Genomic DNA, 21,151 nt, shown 5'->3' with positions numbered 1-21,151 from the left:
GAATGGAGAGTGGATAACAAAAACAGTTTATTTTTTTAGCTTACATGAATACTCACAAAGTTAAAGGCTTGATCCAAGGAAGTTACATCAGACTGTGTTCTCTAACCATACTGTAATTAAATGAGAAAAGCAATAATACAAAAAGAGCCTAAAATATTGCCTATGTCTTGAAACTAAAATGCTTGCTATTAAATTACCCTTGGGCTGGGCCAGCCCTCGTAGCCCGGTGGTTAAATTTAGCTCACTTGGCTTTGGCAGCCTGGGTTTGGCTCCTGGGAGTGGACTTACACCAGCTGTCTGCCAGTGGCCATGCTGTGGTGGCGACTAACTTATAAAAAAAAAAAAAAGAGGAAGATTGGCCACAGATATTAGCTCAGGGTGAATTGTCCTCAGCAAAAAAGAAAAAAAAAGAAAAAATTACCCTTGGGCTAATGAAGAAATCATCAGGGAAATTATGAAATATGAAGAATTTAATGACAATGATACCATAACATATGAAAGCCAGCAGGGCACAACTGATGCAGAACTGGAGGAAAATGTATAGTTTTAAAAACATTTATCAGAAAAGAAGAAAAACAAAGATTGAAATAAAATCAGCCATGATTTTACTTGATTCATTGGAAAAAGAGGAACAGACCGAAGTGAAAAGAGGAGATAATTATTGAAGAAAAAGGCAGAAATCAAGAAACATAGAACAAAAATACAATAATAAATGTTGCTCAAATCTATAGCTAGTCCTTTTACAACTGGTTACACAATCCCCTGATAAGATTTTTAAAGGAAAAAGGAAATATTTTCAATCAAACCAGAGACAGAATACAAAGTTGGACATAGTCAAAGACAAAACAGCAATTGAAACAAAGAAAGAATAGGACAACAAACTATTCATTAATACATATGAAAAAACAGATAAGCTATCTATTTGAAAAACGTACAAATTGCTGTGGCATATTCTGTTTTTCATAAATGTCCACATGTGCTTCCAGAATCTTGCCATTCCCCCATCAGAAGTAAAGTCCACTTGTCCACTTCCCCTCCCTTGGAACCTAGGCAGGTGTGTGACTGCTCTGACCAGTAGAATATCTGGATAGCTATGTGACTTCTGATGCTAGGTCTTTCTTTCACTCTGGGAAAGCCAGCCACCAAGCTGGAAGCTGAAACTAGCCAGCATGGGAAGACAACAGGGTGAGACCAGATGAAGAGCCCCACAAGGAAAGGAACTGAGGCTTTAGCTAAAAGCTGGTACCAACTGTCAGATATGTGAATAAATGAGCCTTCAAGTGATTTCAGTCCCTAATCTTCAATTCTTCCAGCTGAGGGACATCATCACTCAGTGATAAGCCATCCCACTATAGTCCTGTCTGAATTCCTGACCCACAGAATCTGTGAAGATAAAAAAATGTTTGTTTTCACCACTAAGTTTTGAGCTAATTTGTTATACAACCATAATAATAGAAACAATTACCAAACTTGGCACAAAAATTAGAAAATTGATCAATAACCATTTAAAAACTTGAAATGGCAATCTCTAAGTCAGTCCCAGGGCCAGAGAGTTTTATAGGAAATTCAAAATTCTGAAGAAAAGATAATTTCTGTCTTACATAAATTGTTCAAGACAATAGAAAAAAACCTGTGATTCTACAGATTCTAAAACTAGGTAAGGGCAGTACAAAAATATTAACAATTTTATTTATGAGCACAGTTGAGAAAATTCTAAATAACACTTATCTAACCAAATCCAACAGACTATTATGAAAATAAATTTACCAAGCAACGTTTATCCTGAGAGCTAAAGGTGTGTTTAATATCAGAAAATCTGACAAAGTAAAGCACATCATTAATGGCCTAACAGGGAAAAAAGAGTCATCTATTTTTCTAAACATAGAAAAGTAAAATTTTAATAAAGTTCAATATCCACCTGTCACCGTACAAATGACAACTAGATTTTGGGTGGTGAACATGATATAGGCTACACAGAAGTTGAAATATAGTGAGGTATACCTGAAATTTATATCATGTTATAAACCAATATTACCTCAATAAAAAATTAATTAAAAATAGTTCAATATATATTTATGAGTATTAACAAAGCCAAACAAACAAGCAAACCAAAAATCTCTCAGGATACTTGGAATAGTGAGGCATCTCTGTGACTTTATAAAGATTACATACCAAATCTATAGTAAACATCCTACTGAAAAGCATTCCCTTACACATCTGGGGAAAGGACAAGGATGCCCATTATCACTGTTGCCATGTAATATAGTACTAGAGATTCTAGCCAATGCAAAAGCACATGAAAAAGAAATAAGAGCTATAAAGGTTGAAAGAACTGAGACTAGACTATAACTATTTGCAGATGGTATGAACACATGCACAGAAAAATCAACAGATTTGTCATATAAACCATTAGAACTAAAAATAAACTTCTGAGATACTTATGAGTAAGATCAACTCGCGCAAGTCAATAGCATTCATCTATTTTGCACAAATCATTATTTCATCTATTTAATACCAGCAATAGCCAACTTAAAGATATAATAGAAATTAAGCACCATTCATAATAACTTCAAAATATAGAAAGCACTTAGAAATTATTTTGGTCAAAAGTGCACAAACTCTTTAGAGAGAAAATTTTAAAACTTTATTATGTTATAAAAGTAGATTTAAATAAATAGTGATTGACACCTTATTCAAGGATGATATAACATTGTAAAGATGTCTATTATCTGTAGGTTAATCTAGAAATTAAATGTAATTCCCAATAAAAATACCAGCAGGATCAGGAGAATTGTTTTAAGGAAATTCAAGAAATTTATGCTAAAATGTATACAAAAAAATAAAAATCATAGATCACTAAATCCACTTTCAAAAAGTAGATCAGAACAAACCTTACAAGTATTAAGACATGTTATAAAGCTAAAGTACAAAAAACAGCATAAAAATGCCACAGAAAAAAATAGACCAAATGAGATAGAATAAAGAGCTTATAAACAGATCCATGCATAGATAGAAATTATATACATGATAAAACAGTAACACAAATATATAAATTATTAATCATGTCCCAGGTATTTGGGGAAAAATAAGTTCATTATATGGAGAACAATACAGCTGAACCTCTACCTTATATTAGATACAAAGAGGCATTCCATACAGATTTACAATCTACATGTGAAAAGTAAAACAATGATGTTATTAGAAGAAAATAAGTGAATATATTTGTTACCTTGGAGGTGGGAACATAATTTTTAAACAAGACTCAGAAAATACAAGCTACAAAGCAAATAATAAAATAATTATTGGCTTTGACTACACCAGAAATCAAGAATTTATGTTCAGTGCAGGTTACTATTCATAAATTTGAAAACTGACATACTTTGAGAGATATTTGAGAAAATATTTAAAATCTTGAAAGGATAATTATCATGAACATGCAAGAAATTCCTGAAAATCAACTAGGCCAAGGCAAAAAACTCAATAGAAAATGAGAAGAGAATTCAAAACTAAAGTTCACAAAAGGAAAAAACTATACGTGTAGCAAGAACACAATTACTCAGAAAAACACGAAATAAAACTACTTGAGATACCAATTTACACCTGCTTGATTGGCAAAAAAATAAAAGTTGGGTAATGGCAAGTGTTGACAAGAATATAAGGAAATGGGATGTTTACTGGGAGGAATGCATAAAATGGTTCAGCAGAACTCAAGAGCGATCTGGCCAACATAATACAATTATGCATATGTTGAACCTAAGAACCTTCATTCTCACTATTGTATTTATACTTTAGCACAGCAGTCTTCAAAATGAGGTACTTCTGGGGTACACAAAACTATCTAAGGAGGTATGCAAGCACAAATAACTTTAAGTGAATCAATTTTCTCATCCTCAAATTTCTTCTATTCTTAAATTAATCTGCTGGTTTTCTTCTTTCTCATTATTTCTCTGATTATTATTCTTCTCCCACCTTAAAAAGAAAGGCCCTACCTCTTACCCATCCAGAGTCTTACTATAGGACATTGTCCTGGGATTCAAAACCTGAATCCTGATTCGAACAAAGGGACGACGTGAAATCTGCAGTGTGGTGTGCTAAATTAGAAGTAGGATATTTTGGTGAATGTTAGGATGTTCTGAATTCACATATATCAGAGCATGGCAGAGGAGTGAAGACATAGTTCTTTTTATTACCTCATTTTTTTCCACCCTTGACTTCTGACAAAGGATACATGGATTCCATGCAAGAGTCTTATGGTATAGCAAAACTAATCATGCGATTGTTAAGAAAGTTGATGGTCCATTATTTCATCTAGTTAAATACAGTACTCAAAGCAATAGTCTGTGCCTTGTCTACCTATTTTAGAATTATAATATTCAAAATCTGTAAGAAGCATTTTGAGCAATATTAATCTGCTATGAAAGGCTCTCTCTCTGCTTTTTTATTATTCTGTTATGGGAAAGGCCCAGGGAAATATTTTCATTTACTCTAATTCTCTGCCTTAGTTGCATATTTTGCATGATTTCAAGAAAAATGAGGAAAAAATTGCATTTTCTCGTAAATTAACATTACATCTTTACGCACAAAAAATTACATGAGTAGTGTTTTATATGTTTTGAACACTTATTTAGATGCTCAGGAGAAACATTTTTATTAATGTATTTGAAAATTTTATGTAGTATACTAAAGCATCCAAGGCTTAGAGACATATGATTGCAAGGAATAAAGAAAAATTTCACATTTTAATTTATATATAATTTTTTGTTGAGGAGAGTTATGACAAAACAATCAATAACGTGCTTTAAAATGTAAAAATATATTTCATTATACTAAAATTATGTGAGAGAAGTAGAATGAAAAGAAAAGTTCAGGGAGAAAAAGGAACAATGTAAAATTGTTGACAGTTAAAGGTTTTGGTTAGGTATTTTTACCCTTTTTAGGGTAATGATGAACATCAAAACTCTATGGTGTGTCCAGATTGTTGTCTCCAAATATCATTTATGTTTTGACCAAAAACAACACAAAATAACAACAGAAAAAACACCAACAAAGCTTGTCTTTGGAAAAACGCCTGATTTCAGATCTGGAGCGGGGCATTTATAATATGAGCCTTACCATGACTGAAGGAAAAACAGTACCAAAGACTTCCCGGGGCAAATCAGAAGGACACAAAAGCCAGCTTAAAGAGGCTTCCATGGCCCCAAGTGGGAAATCCTGAGTATGGGAAAAATAAATAAATAAATAAATAGATTGAAACACATATAAAAGTCCAGAAGTTCACAAAGATTTAAAAAAAAGAATCCTCACTCATAACCCTTGAAGGTTGCTAGGGCAACGCTTCATTATTCTGAGAACTGATTAAGGGAAAAGTATTTGCCTTGGCTTTCCTTTAGAGCTGTTTTTCAGAGTAACCAAGTAGTTGGTAAGGACTAGATCCTCCTTATAGGAAACCACAGATAATAGATGCAGGAAGAATGATAGAATTACAAAGTCATAATTTTGTAACCTTTATGGAGTACTGGATATGATGATCATAGACAGCTGCTAAAACTATTTGACTAGCTTATGGTTAATCTTGGATGGATCAGGCCGACAACCCTTGAATCCACTGATCTTAATCTTAATAATCTTAATATCACTAAATCTTCATATCACTAAAAGAATCTTAATATCATTAAAAGTAGGACAACCTTCTATTATGTGCCTCCCGAAATTAACAATCCTTAATTTCATCAGTCCACTAGATCAGAACTTTCAATTTCTAGAAGATGTGGGAGAAAAGGAGAATATGTTAAACAATACAATGAAGACACATTAATATACAGAATATGGAAACTTCTATAGGACAAAACATGAAGTTTCTTCTATAAATAAGTAGCATGGAAAATTAAAAATAAATAAGTCGAAAATACAAAATAAATATAAAGGTACAGATTTTAAAAGAGACTCAAAAGGAATCAACCAAAGGCAGTGTGTGGGCTGATTCAAATAAACAGAAAACAAATAATTTTTAAATAAGCAGGGAAAATTAAGCCCATACTAAGTATTAGACACTATTAAGAGACTATTGTAAAAAGTGCTGGTTGTGACATAATGGTATTGTGTTTTATGTGTGTCAGATATACATTTTAAAATATGTATGAATGAAATGATATGATGTCTGTGATTTACTTTCAAATACTCCAAAAAATAGAAAAAAAATACCAGGAGATTATACAAACAGCAAGAATGGCAGGATGTTGATTTTGTTTAAGTTAGGTGATAGGTACATGGAGGTTCATTATGTCATTCTCTTTTTGAGCATGTTTGAAAATTTCCATTAAAAAAAAACCTGTTGTATTCAGGTTCCATTGAATGCATTTAAAGAGTAATGCTACATCGTTAATGTAAACATTTCCAAATGTTGGAAATCATACTCTTTACAATTATTTAAATTGATAATGAAACAATTTTCGGTGTGAAATTAATAATAGGCAAGGAAATTCAAATTCTTTTTAGGGATACATGAGCATAAAAGTTTGAAAACTTGTCCTAGAGAAATTCTTCTCTGGAAACATGACCTTTCTTCCCCACTGTCTGGGTTGGTATCTCAAGATGGAGATTTAGAAAAACTACACTCACTTTCTTAGCCTCTCTTATATCTGGGGTTAATCATGTAACCCAATATTGACCAGTAATATGAAGAGCTAATTTTTCTGGGGCATTTTGGGAAATATTCTCTTTCTTAATAAAATGAGATAAAGTGCTCCCCTAATGCCCGACTCCTACACCCCTGCCCACATGACTTTTGTATAGTGTTATACAAGGATGCAATGCTAGAAACTGCTGCAGCCACCCTGTGGAAGGGGAAGAGACATCATCTGCAAATAACAAAAAAAGTTGGAGGTTGTGCTCTGCAGACGTAAAACGAAGATAGTGTTTAGGGATCAACATCTGTGAAGGGAAATTGGAGGAAGCCACACCGGGCAGAGAAAGAAACCAAACTCTGCTGCAGGCCCAACAAAATCTCAGCTAAAATGCAGTGAGCTCTTGAATAAAGGATTTCCAGAGTGTCCGAGACATGGGGCTGTGGGCTATACCTTTAAACCTCAGCATCAGCCCTGCTCAGTCACTAGAGGCCAGCTTCCTTGGGAAGAGGTGCCAGGGATTAGGTGGCTGCCTGCAGCTGAGGCCGACCCTGAAGGAGCTGACAGCTAGAGGCCTTCTGCTGAATGCATGCCGCACAGCTGGGCTGCAAGTACTTCCTTGAAGGGGAATCTTCCACTGAATTTACTATAGAAACTGAGTTCTTGATGTTACTGTTGAGCCTCTAAATAAATCCCAGGACACCTATTTCTGATGTTGGCTAGCAAGAGAGGTGGGGTGAGGAGGGTACCAGTGGTTTGAAGGCGAGGAAGAATGATGTACCCTGCCTGGCCTTTGTCCTGCAGGATCAGTGTGGTCAGATAGGAGAGCAAAAGGTAAACAAGATTCAAATCCCAAGGGGCCCTTCCTATATTTACTTGCTAAGTAGTTAAGATCCTATCCTAAGTTGTTAAGGCCAACGGGGAAGACCAATGTTAAGGTCAATGGAAGAGTTTTAAGCAGGAGAGTCAGATGAGATTTTCAGTTTTGATAACCACTTTGCCTATGATAAATGTGAATGATCCAAGGCTTGGGGCAGGTGGGACAGGCAAGAGATAGGGTAGCATGCATTGGATAGTGGCACTAAGAATGGAAGTTAGTTAATGTAACTTGAGCTATGTATTTTACACAGTAGCCAAACAAGGGTGCATATATAATTGGGTAAGATTTGCCAGAAGAGAAATACTAGGAGTTGGTGGTGAGTCTGGAACACAGTACTTGAAAAAGAAAACTTAGTTGGTGCATTATTGGGAAAAGTGATAATCAGGATGACTTCCATTTATTCAATATCATTTTTCCAAAACTCCGGAAAAATTGTATGTGGAGATATATGCATTGATGAATTTGGGAGGTTTATAGTAAGGACCTGCTATTTGGGTTGAGCTGAGCCAGAGTTTAAAATCAGCTTTGTTGTTTGCAAGGTGCTGACTCTGGGAAAACTTACTTCTCTTATCCTCAGTACCTGCCTCAGAGGTTTGTTGGAGGATTAAAAGAGAAACAGTGATGTAAAGAGCCTGATGTGTAACAAATCCTAAACAAATGGAAGCTGTTCTTATGACTAGTGTAATCCAGGACAAATGAAAATAAAACTTTTAAAAATATAAATAAAATTGGCTCTGTGAGAGGGAGAAGTTTATCAACATTTAAAAGCATAGCAAAAAAAGAAAAGATTTAGGACCAGTAATGAATACACAAATGCGCCATTACTTATAAAGAAAGGGTGACTCTAAAATTCATAAATCTGAATAAAGGACACATGAACCTTCCAGATATGTTCTAAGAAATGATTTGTGTTTACAAGTGCCATACAAATGCAATATATGAATAACATCATTCAATTATGTTCAATTAAATCCTATTATCTCTTTTTGTTTTCTACACCAGACCCTTTTGTTTGTTTTCATGACAAATGCATATTCTAGAAAACTTGTTTGTTAAGGTCAATTTAAGTTTAGGGCAAATCTATTTATTTGCAAACTTCAGGCTGTGTACAAAATTGATAAGATAGGAAAGTGATATACTGGGCTTCCAATAGGAAGACTAGGTCCCTGTTATAATTAGTGGAGCATGCCTTGCCAGTGTTTTCCAAAAACAAGGAACCATGCATTCTTTTTACTGCCTCCCTTATGTCATCCTACAGCAAAAGCTCCAGGAATGTCCATTATGGGTTCATATATTATCCATACTATTGTCCCTTTGATTAGTATGTTAGACCAAAGTACAGAAAAAAGGCCAATCATATTTATACATGACAGAAGTTAGGAGGGAAAAACTATCATATAGGAGTCAAAAAAATTTTGACAGGCTGAAAACTGGCTGCAAACTATGAGATGTGATTAAGTATGGATTAATGTAAAATCCTGCCTTAAAATTTAAGATTTATGGGATGAGGAGAACTTGATTTGATGTATTTTCTTATGGAAAAACAAGGCTGATTTTGTTGACTACACAACAAAAGAAAATAATAATACTGTATTGTACTATATACTGTATTTCAGTACTGCTGGAAAAAACCCTATTATCTTCTTGTAACACAGTGATATAGTAATTCACTTAATCTGCCAAATATATTGTCTATTATGTGCATGGCATTGTGAGAATCTCTGTGAGAAACTCAAAGACTGTGTAGGAAAGTTTAAGGTGTATTAGATCAAGAGATAAAGTGGTCCCATTGTACCCTTCATATAATTTGAAGCCCTGCTATGGATTAGGCATGGTAATGGTTATGGGATGGCAACAGATAAAACACAGCCACTGCTTATAAAAAGTCTGTGATTTATTACAGATCTTAAAACAGAGATATTTTTCTGAAATTTTGAGATTTCAGGCTTATTACAAAATACAGCTACTCAGGGAAACCCAATATTCAGTGGATGAATTAATCATACATATCCACACACACAAACATTCCTGTACAGAGAACTCACAGCTAAATATTCAGAGAGTTTACCTCTGGTCACAGTGAAGTGGGCAGTTGCTTCAGCTTTGGATCAGTATGGATGAAAATTCCCAAGAAATTCTATTTACAAGTCTCAGTTCCCCAGCAATTCTAGCCTCTCTGATTGCACCAGATCTTTTTTCTTTCTTTCTTTAATCATCAGTTCTTATTCAACAAAGCTGATTTCTGGATTGAGTTTGATTTTGAGAAGAGAGGTTTTAATCAATTAATCTGGTAATTGACCTGATTAATTGACAAGACAAAGATATAGAAAGTGAGATAATTTCCCCCATCCTTCAGTGTAATTTTCTTTTCTTTTCTTTTTTTTTTTTTTACTGAGGTGGCAATCCTGCAAGGTCAGCTGAGTTTTGGCAGCTCCATTTTAATCTTGATTAGATACACTTCATCGATCCTGTTGTCTTAGACCTTGCTTTCAGGCAACTCAATACACGTGCAAATCCAATGTGCAATGACTCCATGTACTGTTCTCTCTTTCCTTTCACTTTTTATCTACATAGATTTCCTGATAGCTCAATGGCATTGTCATCCTTTACCTATAAAATTGTGCAACCATCCCTACAGCTACATATACATCATTTTTCAGCAATTGTAAATAATAATGGCCAACATTTATATGGTGATTTTGTCTATTATATACCTGGAAATCTTCTAAGTGCTTTGCATAGAATAACTCATTTAATGCCTCAAACAAGCCTATGATGTAGTCACTATCATTATCTCCAAGTGCTATTAAGACAGTGTCTGTTATATTTTGATCCATAAGTCCTCACATTACACAGTTTTACCTAAGAGAAAGACTGTTTTCCACTAAGGGCATTGTATAGACCTCCTGGGGAAGATGTCCTATGATTTGATGTATGTCAACATTTTTCAGTAAGGAGAGAATAAATAAGGTGAGGAGAATGGGAAAGTGAAATGCACATTCCAGGTCCAGGTAAGTCTGAACAAAACACCAAAGTGAGAAAAGGCAAGGGATGTTGGGAAGACATCTAGCCAGTAGGCTGGAAATCGATCACAAAGGCTGTGAATGCCATATTGAGGACATTGGACTTTATCCTATAAAGAAACAGATCATTCCAGGAATAGAATGATTTTTCCCCTCATATGTAAAATAGACAAAGAAAAAAATTCACTGATTACACTGGCAAGACATGTTCCACTAATTATATCAGGGACCTATTCTTTCTATTCAAAGCCTAGTATATCACTTTCCTATCTTCACTGATTACCACCTCACAGATAGAAAGTTATATCCAGCCTTCTTGGATGGGTCCAAGCCTGGTGAAAGTTCTCAAGTAAATGTTAGTGTTTGAAGATGTAAAAGTTTTTTGACCTTCAAGCTGCTTCACCTTTGAACGACTCCTGAGCAGTAGGACAGCGAAACTCAGCCAACCCAATCACCTTACACACTGATCAATACACTGAATACCCGAAACCACAGTTATCATCCATATTTTTGTTAGTTTATTATACAAAGTTTATATGAACTTATGTGTGTGAGGTCTGACTGTAAGAAAAGACTGATGTTTTCACAGCCATGCCAGAACTTCGACTTCCATGTGAATATTTCACTTCATGGGTACTAACTTGCAGTTTACTGGTGAGCTATTGTCAAAAACCTGCAGAGAATGACTGTCAAACCCATGTCCCAAGCCACATGAGAAAGGCAATTTTCTTATTTTACCTGATATTTTTGTTAGTGAGGCCAACTGGAATTAGAATTAGAATTCCACACTCTACTCATTCTTCTTAGTTCCAAAATGACATTTAGCTGTTCAAAAGAATAAAATTCATACTCAAAAGTATGGAGATTCATTATTTGCACAGGGACCACAGCTGCCATTATTCAGCACTTAACCAGTTCTAGGAACCGTGGTGGAAAGTGCTGTAAGTATGTGATCTATTAAGTGTCTTGAGCCATGATGTAACTTTGATATTGTTGGGTTAAATATCAACAAAAATGTCACACAGTTAGACATAATTAAGCAGGGGAAAAACAGTCTGCTGCATGGCATGTAGAGTATTTTAAATGAATATTTTTGTAGCCTACTGGTTAAGAGTTAGTGACATGAGTGAAGGTGTCTGGATTTAAAATCTTGGCTCCAAAATTTGATGTCTGGTTTGGGCTGGTTATTTGTAAACTCCCTTGATTTCCTCATCTTTAAAATTGTGGTAAAATGCATACTGTGTACACTGTACTTAACAAAGTAGTTCCCACTGGTTGTTGGCTGGTTAGTTGAAGGAGCTCCAGCTGGGAAGGCTTGTCTCTGCTCCACGTGGCCTCCCATCCTTCAGCAGGCCAGACCAGGAATCTTTTTTTTTGAGAAAGATTAGCCCTGAGCTAACATCTGCTGCCAATCCTCCTCTTTTTTCTGAGGAAGACTGCCCCTGAGATGACATCCATGCCCATCTTCCTCTACTTTATACGTGGGATGCCTACCACAGCATGGCGTGCCAAGTGGTGCCATGTCCGTACCCGGGATCCGAACCAGTGAACCCCAGGCCACCCAGAAGCAGAACGTGCAAACTTAACTGCTGTGCCATCAGGTGGCCCCCAGATCAGGCTTCTTCATACGGTGGTTTCCTGACAGAATTCCAAGAGGGTGAAAACAGAATCCTTAAGACCTCTTGAGGGGACGGCCCAGTGGCGCAGCAGTTAAGTTCGCACCTTCTGCTTCTGGGTGACCCGGGGTTCGCTGGTTCGGATTCTGGGTGCAGACATGGCACCACCTGGCAAAAGCCATGCTATGGCAGGCATCCCACGTATAAAGTAGAGGAAGATGGTCGTGGATGTCAGCTCAGGGCCAGTCTTCCTCAGCAAAAAGAGGAGGACTGGCAGTAGTTAGCTCAGGGCTAATCTTCCTCAAAAAAAAAAAAAAAATGACCTCTTGATATCTAGGCTCAGAGCTCCCACCACACTCTTTTGGTCAAGGCAGCTCACAGGTTCTGCTCAGATTCAAGGGGTACAGAAATATACTCCACTTCCTGACAAGAAGAGTAGCAGTCACATGAGTAAGGGGCATGCATATAGAATGAAAGGAATGGGATTTCTCTCTCTCTTCTTTTTTTTTTTTACAATATACTCCAGTAATGTTAGAGAATTGGGGCCTCGGGGTAAAAAGGAGCTACTTCTGAAGGATTTTAAGAGGGCAATAACTAGATGATCAAATTCGCTTTTAAATGATTACTGTGTCTAAAGTGTGGAGAATAGATGGAGAGAAAAGACCAGGTACAGAGAATCTTATTGGGGTGCAATTACGGTAACCCATTTCAGAGATGATGGTGGTCTGAAATAGGGGCAGATGGAAGCGGACAAGTGGAGAAACTCTTAGAAGATACAGAATCAAAAGACTTGGCAACTATGACAGGCTTTGGGAATAATGTCTTGTTAACTTGCTCTCTTTCATATCATTTGAGTTACTGAATCTACAGCCAAACCAAATAGAGCCCACGTACTGCAAGCCATGGGTTTAAAATAAATACCAAAGAATCAAATTAAAGTTTGCTGAAAATGGAAAGATTTGGCTACTGGTGACACTTATTATTGTTCAAGTGTCCAGCGATACTGTGGAATGGTGGAAAATCTATTAAGAATTACTTGATAGCATCCTTTTACAATGCATTTTCAATAGGACTTTAATTTACATTTTATAAATTATGCAATATTTTACAAAGTAAGTGAAATCTTTTAGTATTCTAAAGCGGAACACTATATTTTTGTCAGTTTAGAGTTTTGAACATATAATTTCACATTCCCTGATTCAGTAATAAGCTTTCCAAAAGGTGAGACCTGTGGAAATGTTGAAATGAGTTATTCCAACTTCTTGTCAATTTTTTTAAAAGTAATTTCCACATTAAGTACTGTTCACATACAAGCCATAATGGGGATGTCTGATATGGCCGCAGTAAATGCCTAAAGTAAGTTAACATTTAATCAGGAATGTTTGTTTTAATCCTTATAGAGATATTAAAGGCAAACACTGCAATGGCAATTGAAATGGACTCTATTTGTAAGAAGTGTATACTTTAAGCCTGGGAAAGGGGAAGGGGGCCCTTGTAAAAACCTCATTAAAGCACTCTGAGACTCAGTGGGTGGTACTTTTCCAAACAAGATCAGCACAGACCCTTTGGGATTTTTATTGGCCTGATACAGCCCACTTTGACATGAATAGCGGAATTTAATTACTTACATGGCAGCTGACCACTTCCAAGAGGCACTGAAGTCATTGCTTTGAAGCATCAAAGCCATTGTGTTGGATCAAATTAGCACAGCCAACATTCTTTACATAATTGGCACTTCAAAATACCAGGTGCTAAGTGGATGGTGTACTCTGATCGGTGAGAGCAGTCTTCTACGACTCATGTAGATTAGGGATTTCCAGACTTGTTTCTGTGACATTTCAGAGCATTTCCAGTGATCTCCAGAGATGCCTGCATAGTCTCAATTCGTAATATATTTCAATTCACTTAAAATGTGTCATGTGGATGGATGGAAACTAGACTTTCGGTGGTAAACATGATGCAGTCAATACAGAAGTCAAAATACAATGATGTACACCTAAAATTTACGTAATGTTATAAACTAATGTTACTCAATAGAAAAAATTAAAATTAAAAACTGTAGCATAAAGCTTTTTAAAACGAAATAATAATGTAGTGCATCTTTTAAAACTTTGCACTTCATTGCATAAATGCCTTCTTAGCTTCTGAGAGTTGGGGTAGGGAGAGTTACTAATTATGCGTAGAAATTATATTTCATTAAATTGCATTGTCTGTGGATGGAGAATAGAGAGAGAGATGTGACATTTGTAGGTAGCAAGATAAGATGCTGGTTCATAGAAACTTCTTTCCCATTTTAATAATTGGAAGAGACTTCATGAATAAGGTGAGGAGAGATTTTAGAATAACTCTACCTAAAGGAAACTATTAAAAGTCATTATTAAAAATTAGCGAGCATTTTTTGAACCATGGCATAGGTTAGTCATGACAAGGGATGTCATGAGAAAAGACAATGGAACAGGAGAGGAAAGGAAAGATTATAAACGTAACAGGCTAGAGACAAAATAATTTTTTTCAAGGCAACTTGGTAAGGGCTTGTAGGATTTTGGTGGGGCTTATATTTCAGTGGTCATTGAAATGTTATGGTTGGACAACCTCCATAAGGCCGGACAGACAGAAGCCACTCACAACCAGCCAAGAAGCGAAAGGGTACTCTTAAACTTGGCTTTCTCCTTCACCTCAAATATTTTGAAGAAGCCACTGGACCTTAGGGCGTGGTTTCCCTCTTGTTGTAATTGTCTTGGTACAGTGTTCAAAGACAGAGACTGTCAGAGTTGAAGGGACAATAACACACCAGACAGCAATGGGAATAATTTAAAAGGTGGCAGAAGGTGAGGAGCCGCAAAGCTAATCTGAAGTTAGCTCATCTTCTAATGTATGCTCTTCTCTTCTTTCAAACTTCTCGGGCATTCATTTGTCACAGACTTTTTTAACGTCTTCAAAAAGCAGCTTATGGCAAAAAAATTTTTTTCCTAAGGCTCCTTCATCCTCCTTCCTCCGCCATCAGAAAGGGGTCTGAATCCTATCATAAAAGAGAAGTCATATTTAATGAGAAAGTGGGTAGAACACAGAGATGAAGCAGGAATCACAGTGGCACAAAAAGAGAAAAGGATATTTCTTCACGTAATAAATATTTATTGCAAGTGTCTGCCAATTACCTTTTAAAGATTTTTATACCCATCCTATGCCTTTTATCTTCTTCATGTCATAGTTTATTCAAGCCGTGAAAAGTGCATGTGTCAGGTAAATGTGGATTTACATGCAAATTGTATCTGCTAACCTTGCCTTTAAGTGAAAAAAGATTCTGAAATTTATTATTTCTCTCATTAATTCCTACTTTTTGCAAAATTCAAATATTCAATATCAGTTGTAAATAGAAAACAGTTTGTAGGGCTTTGTGTGGCACTTAGCCCCTCACTGTGCTGGTTAAACAATTTCTTACATAATCTTGACAAACGTTCTCAACTCAGGTCTAGGTTTGTCTAATAACAAAATTGATGATTCCAAAAGCCCATGGTTAAAAACTGGTTTATTTCCAGTTTTCCTTCCAATGGAAATTTTTAAGTGTCTACAGCAGTGTGAGGAATACCTCACCGAGACCAGAGGTGAGAACATTTGTCAAGATTATGTAAGAAATTGTTTAACCAACAAAACATTTTGTCTTTGGTTAAGGTTTTCAACACAAGGAGAAAAACACCACCAATCAGAAACAGACATGAAAGTAGATTTTCCAGAAAGTTCTGGGCTGCGGTTTCTAGCCCTTTTTCCTCCTCCTCAATACCCCTCACACCAGTCCATGTCCTTTCAGCTTTCCTTAGTTCTACAGGTAAGAACTGGGCAATTAGTTGATAAACTATTGGTTTGAAAAGAAAAGGAACCATTTCTGGCTGGAGTGCGAAGGGAAGGAGTCTCTAAGGGGACTGTCAGGTAAGAGAAATTCAAACGCCCAGAGCTCAGGAACAAAGCAGTAATTGTCAGGGGAAGTTTACCACCACAAAAATATAGGATTACTATAAATCATTATAGTAATACGTAAGAGTTGGCTAGAAAGTAACAACAGTTTTTTGGAGTTGAGAACTGTAGAGTTGCCTGTTCTCATTTGATAGGTCAGCCTCACAGCTGTAAACAAGCACTGTGAAATGACAAAATTTAACCTTTTGATGGATTTATATCATAAAGCTAATAAAACTTAAGCTTCCAAGCTCCTCCCTTGCACGGACCGGGATGTGTGTGGTGAGTTGTGTAGTGTTATCAAGTGGGGGGAGGGGGGGGGTCAAGGTAGCATCTGGAGCTCTTTGGGGAAAATGCCTATTAAGAGTTCAGAAATAAGAGACAGGGATCAGCAAGCCTTAAGTAATTTGTGGTTATTTGATTTCTAATTCAAAATAAATATTCCCTCTCATAAATAATTTTGTACACATAATTGTGTATTCTTAAGAGCTCTCCGAAATTTTACTAACTTCAGGACCCACAAAATCTGGATGACTCCTGCATGTATTATAAGAGTTAATTCTCCCTTATGAGTTTAAACTGATGGAAGACTTTTGACGACAGCTTAAAATGTTTTAGGTTTATCCATTTCAATGAAAGAACTATATGTTAAGATGTAGAAATAAATGATTACAGGGGTAAAAAAGATTAGAGTTTATAGTGTAATCATGTTTCCTTACCACCACCTGGTGGCAGCATCCCTAACATACAAAATGGAAATAAATGGTTTCACTTGTTTCAAGTGTTAAAACAATATTTACAAAAGGGGGGATATATAAAACAAAATATACAAATAGTATTAAGTTATGCTTCCCTGTTTACATATAAATAGTATTAAGCTATGCTTACCTGTTTACATTGTAACAGTCCTCTATTAAATCAATCATGAATTTGATAGAATAGAATCTTGTTTTGTTTTTGTTTTTTTACTTTTTAGATAATACATCTGGCCGTTTTATTAGGTATCTTAATACCGTGAATACAGATTAAAATAAATTCTAGGCAATGAGACATACTATACTATATGCTCATTGATTGTCTCCAACTGGAGGGAGGGGGCAGGGATGACCTGTGTTCTTCAGGTTATGCACACTCTTCAATGCTGCACACTTTTAAAGAAAACACGAAAAAATATCTAAGATCATTATCGATTGCATTATTGCTGAGACCACAATACATTCTTTACCCATTGAAGGATGTAGAATTATATTAAAACTTCGATATATTAAAAAGCACATTAATCCTACTCATTATAATAAATTAGGTATTTTAATTTGGGAGGAAAAAAATTATTGCAGGCCTTTGTCGGTGTGTTAGCAATTTCTGTCTCCTGTTTTGGGGCAAGCTGGGCACCTTTGTGGGGCTTTTACATGGAGCCACTAGACTTTCTTAGCAAAAAAGAAATTCACAGATTCTCTGTGTACTAAACAGACCGTTGGCAATAGCTAAACAGCTGTTGGCTGTATGATACATATTTGGCTAAAAACAAACCCATCTGTATTTAATGCATTATTGCCAAAGTGTAGTAACATGCTGTTTCCTGTCTGAAAACACTGGTACCCTCATGTGAGACAATCAAATTGAAAATTTCACAACACGGCTCTTGCACTTCTTGGCTATGCAAGAAGAAAACTTAGAAGTGTGCCAGCGAATGGCAGAATTTGTTTCCAGAAGCTTCCGTTTGGGAGGCAAGGAGGATGGCAGTGGATAGGCACAGACCAGATAATCCTTTCCCTTGACAGATTCTTTAACCATGTTATCTTGCTCTTCAAAAGAATTCCTCAGTGTCTATTGCCTCTTTGTTAACGTATTGTATAATCTTTATTTTTTCTTTTTAAAAACGTAATATATTCTTAATAGTAGAAAATACAAGAAGGAAAAGAGAATTTAAAAAATCACCCTTTATCCTACCACACAGTTTACTCAAATGTGCCACTTCTGAATAAAGTTATCATAAATAACCGAGATGCTTAGCATGACTCCATCAATCCACTTTCTGGGATCATTATGGTTGCATAACAAGTGAGAAAACAGACTGAGAGAGGTCAGACAACTTGCTAACGTTGTTTAGCTCTGAAGTGCTCAAGCAAGGATTCAAACCCAGGTTTGCTTTATTTAGAGCTGAGAGCTGTGGCTTTCGCCATCATAGCACACCACATCTCGTGATGCAAATAACACTGTTCAAGGGGCCAGCCCAGTGGTGTAGCAGTTGAGTGCCTGTGATCTGCTTCAGCGGTCCGGGTCTTGTGGGCCTGGATTCAAGGCGTGGACCTATGCACTGCTTACCAAGCCATGCTGCGGCAGGCATCCCACATATAAAGTAGAGGAAGATGGGCACAGATGTTAGCTCAGGGCCAGTCTTCCTCAGCAAAAAGAGGAGGATTGGCAGTGGATGTTAGCTTAGGGCTAATCTTCCTCAAAAAAAAAATAATAATAATAATAATAACACTGTTCAAAATGTATGTCCCCAAAGGTCACTGGAATATAGACAACCGTTTTTATGATAATTTGAGATCCACTTGAGAGTTTTAAAACTAGCTAATGTCATAACTACAACTGGAAGCAAATTACATAATGTCATAACTACAACTGGAAGCAATAGCTTAATTTGGTCATGAGTAAAATATTCACAAATGTACTAAAATGTATCTCAACAATTAGATTTGGGATTTCCTACTATCTATCATTTAAAGGAAAAAATGTGTTAGCTAATGATTTTTAAAGTTAATTAGCATAATAGAATTTTCCTTTAAATACTAGCACTTATTTTATTCCACAAAAAATCCTGAACAATTTGGGGTAATTCTTGTCGTTTTTACGTGATTTGAATAATGCATAGCTTTTTCTCATAATAGGTAAATGTTCAAATCAACTTCAAAGAAATCTTCACCTGGAAAGCTCTAAATGAGCATTTTTCTCTGCCAGCACTAGCATCAGCTTCCATAGTAAATAGTCAACAGCTGGATTAGTAACAGTGAACTCTGAGGGCAGCTAATGAGAGCCCCATATTTCACAGCTCAGAGGCTGTAAAATACTTCTCTTTAAAAAAAAAAACTACGTACAAAAATCTCACGTCTTCATTGGTGGTAGACCCAAGGAACTGTTGATGTTAAAGGAAAAAACTCTTTGCACAGATAATCAAGTTCATAAAATTATGAAATATAAATGAAGGTAATTTATAAAGTGATAGATTTTGTAAGATGCAATGTCACGATCCCATCACAACAACCAAGATTGTGTCTGGAGTTTGATGAAATCTAACAATGAATATTTTTAAAACATTATTTTCCCTGATTTCTCAAATGAAAGACTGGATGGCAATATTATCTAAGGAAGTGTTCAACTAAATGCTATAAAAATGCATGATATGAAGAATATATTAGTCACAATACATTAGAACATCCTTGAGTATATATTTTTAAACATGTTGACAAAATGCCACTTCCCCAAGGAAGACATTCTAAATAATTCAAATTAACTCTGAAAAAATGTTTGCGGAGTCTTTTGTTTAATTCAAGTTTCTCTCTTGCTCCCAACCAGTGTTTGGTTTTGTCAAAAATGTTTAGAAGAAATATTGCCATCAACTCTCAGACTTAGTACTAAGGAAAATTGGAAGGCATTTGGAGAAAACTAGGGCCAAACACAAAGTCATATTAGAGCAGGATTCAAGTACTCTGAAGAGAAGACAGACAGACAAACAGAAACAGGGAGAGATGGGAAAGAAGGACTCAAGAAGGAGAAAGTGAAGAACAGTGAGAGAGTTGAGGGAGAGAGAGTTGAAAGGCCAAACATTTAGAAAGGTAGACACAGAGGAAGAGGGAAGAGGAGAGAGGTGTTACTGCTCCAGACACAGGAAAAGAGCAAGGGGAGAATAAAGGGCCATTCTAAGAGCTACATCCCTCACTCATTCAGTTCTCAAAACCCCATGTGAGAGAGGGGGAATCTTGACCTTCAGGAAGTAGCAATGCAGAAAGAAGATGGACACTGAGTCATACTGAACACTTGTAAATTGTGTGACCTTGGCAATTAATCTCAGAGAAGTTCCTTCAAAGGTAAAATAGGAATTTTGGAACCCTAAGCCATAGGAGTTAGCATGTGCAGCAATAGCTGATACGCTTTATGCCTGTTACGCTAATCAATATTTGATTAGTGAGAATTTAGGGTTCACTTTACAGATTAAACACTGGCCTTCAAAGCAGTTCAAGGGTTTCGGCTGGGAAACCCACTCATTTTGTTTACTTGTTTTTAAATGTATGTAAAACACCTAGACAATCCTAGCCTATTCTAGGTTCTCACTAAGTGGTTGCTATCATTATTATCCTGTACTTTGTTCCAAGGCCTGTCTCTCCTCACCATTCAGAAGTCACCTTGGGGGCTGGCCTGGTGGCATAGTGGTTAATTTCTCACTCTCCGCTTCTGGGGCCCCAGGCTCTGACTAGATGCAGACCAACACACCAGTTGTCAAGCCATGCTGTGGCAGTGTCCCACATACAAAATAGAGGAAGATTGGCACAGATGTTAGCTCAGAGCCAATCTTCCTCACAAAAAGAAAGAAAGAAAGAAAGAAAGAAAGAAAAAGAAAGAAATCACTTTGATATCATCTGATGAGAATTAAGGGGAGTGTTGCTGTGAAAATCTACTTTTTGTCAGAACACAAAGAATTTAGTTTGCAAAAACCAAAGTGGTCCATAAATACCTCATACTGGATTTCAAAAAGATATATTAATATGGTATTTGAGAGAGATATTCTAACTAGCAGTTAGGACAAACTGAAATAGACATGATCATGGGTCTGGAAGAGCGCTGTCATAGAAATATAATGGGAGCTACCAAGTAATTTTAAATTTTCTAATAGACACATTTTAAAAACAGTAAAAAGAAGCAGGGGAAATTAATTTGATAACCTGTTTCATTTAAGCAAATATATCCAAAACATTACTTCAACAGATAATCAATATAAGAAATGATTGAGACATTCTACATTAAAAACATTATTTTTTACTAAACCTTCAAAATTTAGTT

The sequence above is a fragment of the Equus przewalskii genome, chromosome 18 (assembly GCF_037783145.1).
Source record: "Equus przewalskii isolate Varuska chromosome 18, EquPr2, whole genome shotgun sequence".
NCBI lineage: Eukaryota > Metazoa > Chordata > Mammalia > Perissodactyla > Equidae > Equus > Equus przewalskii.
This window is presented reverse-complemented; position numbering follows the sequence as displayed.